Raw genomic sequence first — 5,930 nt, forward strand, 5'->3', positions numbered from 1 at the left:
AAGTCTTGTGGGATCTCCCTTGTATGCGGCATGGGCTTCCCGAAGTGGCCCATGAGTAAATCGTCATGGGGGTTCTCGGCCCGATCCAGCTGGTCGGGAGACGACGTGGTGAGTACCCCCTAGTTCAGGACACCGTCAGTAGCCCACTGAACCGGTCTTCAAGTTGGGGACGCTCCTCGATTCTTCTGAACTGTTCTTCATCTTCGGCCGTCGGTCTTGAAAACTGGTTCAATAAATCTTCTCATCTTCGATCTTGAGGATCGCCGAAGTGAATCCGAAGAGTTTACACGTCGGGTATCCGAGGAGCCCCTTTAAGTTCTCGGCCTTTATCAATGCCTTGTTATTTTTATGCCACACCTCGGGTTTGAAATTGTTCCCGTGCGGCGGTGCCCTCTTGCATCCGAGCTCCAACGCCGGACTGCATTCGAGGTATCTTTTGCAGCCGAGCACCAACGCCGGACCGCTTCCAAGCTCCAACACCGGAATGTATCCGAGCTCCAACGTCGGACTGTATTTGAAGAGTCTTTTTACAGCCGAGCTCCAGCGCCGGATTGTATCCGAGGACTCTTTTTACAGCCGAGCTCCAGCGCCGGACTATATCCGAGGTGTCATAGATTACCTCGGTCTTGAAAAAGTTAAAAGGGTTCAACCAAGCTTAATGCTGGAGATGCCCTCTATGGATTTAATTCCGATTTGTGCAATGTATTCTCTGCTGAGATGTATAGCCAATAGCCCTCAAGGTGTGTGTCGGCCAAAAATCCGAGATGCACATTAGAGGAGATAGTGATCAGCGGACAGGCCCTTGAGAGAGGGTTTCGAGAAGTCGCCGTAATATATTAGCTTGTTGCCGGATAAGTCCCAGATAGTATCTATTGTTGTCCGAAGACGCGTTTGCCCATAGTCCGGTCAAGCCGAACACTAAGCACTTTGAATTTTCTGCATTGAATAGGCAATGCAGTAGCCCCCGAGACACTGGTCGGGTGGCAACACCAGATCAAGGGATCGATGTGCCCCTTTAATATTAGTAAATGATAAGCCCAAAGCCCAGTAGCCCCCGAGCCTTAGTGTGGACACGGGTGGCCGAATTAAGGATCGATATCCAGAGTAAAATCACAAATTATGTGTAGTGATTTTACGTATCCAAGTACTCTACATCATTAATGCTCGGATCCGCATCTATAATACCTAAATAGTTCATCCCACTACCTTATTTCTTTTGACATGCAGCCTATCCACATCAGCAATCTGCCACATCATCAATTATTTATTTTTAAACCATTTTTTGTTGACATTTACACAAGTTGCTTTCATCACTCTGCTTCTAGACTTTAAACAACCGAGTGAAGCCCAATGGTCTCGATTGGCAAATAGAAAAAAGAAGCCCAATCGTCTCAGGAGAAGCCCAACCGTCTGTCCCTGCGTTGTTTTCTACCTCCTACTACTTCATCCTCATCCCTCCCCTCCGCGCATCTCTTTGCTTCTCTCCCAACCCTCTCCATCCTCCTCTGCTTCTCCTGCAGTGCCATACCGCATCCTCTTATGTGCTCCACTGCAAGCACCAACAAGGCAGACGCTTCGCCTTCTCCAGATCTGTGAAGCGATGAACAGGGCATCGAGGCGTTAGGTATCACGAGAAGAAGCTCTGCCCATGATCCCTCGCCACCAAACTCATTCTACCAGGGGAGACTAGCCACCATCTGAATGGCTTCGTCGACTCAAAGCTCCCCGAGTGTCGGTCAAGCACTTCATGACGTGGTACCTCCTGGTCGTTTTATATGCGTAGCTGTGGAGCCATCTCCGGCGCCTCTGCCATAAAGGTAGCCGTCTCTCTTGCTCTCTGCTTCAGGAGCAAGGCCCCCTGTTTTCTTTCATTTGCCAGAGCCGACGACCTCGCAATTGAGAAGGTTACTAATCCCTTATGTCAATCCCTGTTCATATCTCTCAAATTAACCTCAGGGTGTTGTCGATTTTGCTTCGTGCATGTCTGCTTCCGCTCAAGTTATAGCACTGGGTGAAATTTTGAGTCCCCATCGCCAGTTGGTACCTCCCTCTCATCATCTGATATGTATCAGGTTGTTCTGTATTCCTCCATGGATCTATTCCTAAACATATACTGTACTATCTTGCTACTTTTTCGTCAGGTTATCCTACACGATTTGCTGATTATTGTTTTTCTACAGCAAAAGGGTCTCGCCCCGATTCCGTTTCAGAAATCAGGTACTATATAGTTTGGTAGCAAGAGGAACACAGCTAACATACAGGCTCAGCGGAAAGAAAGGAAGGAAACGCCAACCAGCCACTAGGAAAGGCATATAACTTTTGTATTTGCGAGAAAAAAGGCGTATAACTAATTACAGAGATTTCATACACATTAACTCGAAATGACAGAATAATCAGGCTGAGGAGATTAATTGCCGATTATTTTTCACATGCCTTCTATACTTATGCACATGAATGAATTCCCTATTTTTTGCATCCTCAATCGTGCATCTTTAATTATTTATTGGTTGTTGTTCTGAATTGTTGTGAAATTGTGCTATCTAATTTCCTACATATATGGTTATCGTACTTGAGGGTTGGAGGTCCAAGATTTATATTGACATGCACAATATCAAAACAGGGAAAACAATCTTAAGCACTGCAGATTGTTTCTCTAGCTCTATAGGATATTGTAGATTATTTCAAGTTTTGATGTTTACTTTCAGTTGTCCAAGCATATTTTCCTAACAATTGTATCTTTTCTTTACCAGGAGATTTTATTCCTCATTTAAGTTCCTTTCAAGAATCAAGACTACCATGGACAATTTTTTTGTTTCAACTCATGTAAACCTAAAGTGTTGGCTGCATGTTGTCATGAGAATAGGATCATCGGCTTAAGGTAAATACATATCTCAATAAACCATTTAATGATTATAATTTCTAATTGTTCCTTTGTTTTGACTAAGAAATATAAGAGCATATGAGCAGAGAAACTGTAGACAAAATACAATCTACAGCCATCCATGGTCATTATTACAAGGGCAAAGGAGGTTGCGTAACTCTGGTGGTCAAAAACACTGTTGTCCGCGCTTCTATATCCTAAGTATTAGGGCTAATAACCGCCCTGCAAGGCTCCAAAAAGGTATTTGTTTCTCTTACCATGACAATGATGCAGCTCCCAGCACACAGGAAAGTGCCGTCAGATAACACACATATTCGTCTCCCTTTCTTTTGTGTGTGCGCGTGTGTGCTCAGATATTCATTTTTTCCCACTTCGTGAATCATTCATGCCCGCTATATTCATTCAGCCTGATGCTCAACAAATTTTTTTTTTTGCATACACGCTTGTGGTATTACTTACTGATGTTTCTTTTGCCGTGCAGGGGATGCTCTTTAGAAAATTTGTTACCTCTAAAGCCATATTTTCTGAAATGAAATTTGATCATTCCTATGCCCCCTCCATTTTCTTGAATTGAAGTTCCATCATAGTTTGCAGAAATCAGCTTATTAGTTGTCCTCTTAGATCAATCCTCAAGTTTGTTATAAGTTGTTTGCCACCTTATGACCAATGACAATGTTCTAAATAAAACAAATTGTACTTCCATATGTGTCTAGCTCTCCATGTTTCAATTTCTCAGAAGTAAAGATGCACTTCAATAATTTTAAGCTAAGCTTCTTGCTTGCTTTCCGGAATAATTATTTTGTTATATGTGCCAACTGGCTACATTCAATTTAACCTTTGCTTTATGGTATAATAATATTCAAATATTTCATGAGGTCATGGGTTTGAGTCATGCCTCTTGCAGAAATGTAGGGAAAGACTGCATAGTACGACCCAAAGCAGTCGGACCCTTACCGGACCCTATGCAAGCGGGAGCTACGTGCACCGGGCCGCTCCCTTTATGGTAATAATAATATTCAAATATTTCATTATGTGATGAGGTGACATTATTAGAGGCTAATTCACCTTGGATTGTTCTATTCCTCTCCAGAAAAGATTTGCATATATACGACATGTGCACTGTGATTGGATTGCAACTGAGTTGCATTTGTCCTTATCATTCTATTGTACTAGAGTGCATGCATTCTCACTTTTGTATTGTCTATTTATACAAACAACCGTAGATAACTTATGCTACTCCACGGTATTAACATACTTACTAATTGAAAAAGCACCTTATGATCTGTACAATTGCCCTTGATATGTCCACTATATTTTCCTAATGCATGTCCACTATTCTTCTCTATATTTTTAACGATTGGCTATGTTTTATTCAACCATATAGTTTTTCAAAGTGTTATATATCATCTCACAAAAATATAGTGCATTATATCATGTGCAAAGGATTCCCGCGGCAACGCGCGGGGAATCTTCTAGTTGTACAGAACTTTGATGACCGACCATCGGCTTCAACCACATCGGCTAGTAGTCAAAGAGTGTTTGTCCTATTTTATAAAGCCTTGATAAGGGTAAAGATTTACGACAAACAAGGCAATCCGGCCATATGGTTTTATAAACAAAGGTATACGAAGAGATATGTTATGTTACTTTTTAACGGAAGAAACATCGTCCGAAGAAAATAGCCCCACTATTGGTTCCTTTCTTTGGGTTGTCATGCTGATCATGTTCATAAAACCTCACCTCCGATCAATGTGGGAGGAAAATATTGAGGATTTAGTGTGGGGAAAGTTTCCGAACTCTTATGGTCTCAATGAACCAAAATTTTCGCTTCCGTCGTTGCCGACCAATTATATCCTTTAAGATCGCTAGCTTTCAGCTTCACCCAGTCCGAGGTACTAACTCGGATGACCCGGTAGTAACAATCACAGAGGTGCTCCCTTTACCGCCTAGCCGAAAAATTGGGAACGTAGGGGTAAGCACAGGAGCCAGGCAACGCAGCTTGGCCAAAATCTTAAGTCAAATTGATCCACATTTGTGGCTTTATAACGATGATTACGGAAGGCGACCCTTGTATATTAAATACAAATGCCAATGATATGTTTATTTTGACTCCGTTGCGACCGTTTATCAGTTGAAAGTGGCCCATCGTCCGCTTCCATCCCCTTGTAGATGCTACGCGGGGTGTTTCCGCAAAAACAAAATAATCCTTAGCCGACGGCTCGGTGCCCGAAGGCTGTTGTGTTAGCGGAAACGAGGCAATCAGATATGCGGGCTTTATAACTTTCACTTAGTCATAGGAGCTTAAAGTTGGGAGGCCAATTATTAGCCCCCGGTTAGTGTTCGGCGACGGCCGAGGTCAAGCCGTTAACACTTCGGCCAATGTTGTGAACGGTCCGTCGTTTAACACAGGGTGACCTCCATCGATCTTATAGTTTAACGCAGTCATCGGACCCCTGACCAGTTTACGCTTATTGTGACAGTCAGTTTTTGGCTTTCTCCACTAGGGCGCTTAACCATGCGAGTTGGAAGCACAATCGCAGTGGTTCTCCCTTTGCACACCTAGCCGAACAAAGTGGAACGTAGGAGGCAAGGACATGAGCTGGGCAACCCAACTATTAACCGAAGACACAATTCGAAACCGATGCATATATAGCAATATCCGAGAATTTTTTTTTGTCGAGGACTCTATGGCGTGCCTTCGTTTTTGGTGGGTTCGGCTGTAGTCCAGCCCCCCATCAATATTGCCAATGATTTAAAGGTGTCTGGCATTGTACTGCTCGGAAACTAGTCTCGATGTGGCGTGTGTTTTGTCAACGCCGAGGTGTAGTTCGGCGAGAAAGATGCCGAACTGTGGGTCGAAAAGGATCTCCCAAGTTGAATTATTATGCAGGGCACCTCGGTCATGAGGATGTCCCGCTTCCTGAAAGAAAAACATACAAGTAGCTAAAAAGCGCCATAAGCTCGAAAAGCCAAAAACTTATGGAAAAGCTTAACGTCTAAACTAAATCAAACTTCTGGTGCCAATCCGAAAATTGGTCTTAAAGTTTTT

General features: G+C 43.2%; 1 long non-coding RNA gene across 3 annotated transcripts; it reads left to right on the forward strand.

Annotated features, from left to right (window-relative positions):
* The first annotated feature begins 1,528 nt into the window (after positions 1-1,528).
* LOC109770052 (uncharacterized) lies at positions 1,529-4,165 on the forward strand. Of its 3 annotated transcripts, XR_012205626.1 has the most exons (7): positions 1,529-1,817; positions 1,957-2,072; positions 2,181-2,217; positions 2,751-2,878; positions 2,968-3,121; positions 3,786-3,884; positions 3,972-4,165. It is a non-coding gene; the product is annotated as an uncharacterized lncRNA (long non-coding RNA). The 3 variants fall into 3 exon arrangements; XR_012205618.1 differs by having other exon boundaries at positions 3,786-4,050; XR_012205617.1 differs by lacking the exons at positions 3,786-3,884; positions 3,972-4,165 and having other exon boundaries at positions 2,968-3,219.
* Positions 4,166-5,930: the final 1,765 nt, after the last annotated feature.

This window comes from Aegilops tauschii, chromosome 1 (assembly GCF_002575655.3).
Source record: "Aegilops tauschii subsp. strangulata cultivar AL8/78 chromosome 1, Aet v6.0, whole genome shotgun sequence".
In the NCBI taxonomy this organism is placed as follows: Eukaryota; Viridiplantae; Streptophyta; class Magnoliopsida; order Poales; family Poaceae; genus Aegilops; species Aegilops tauschii.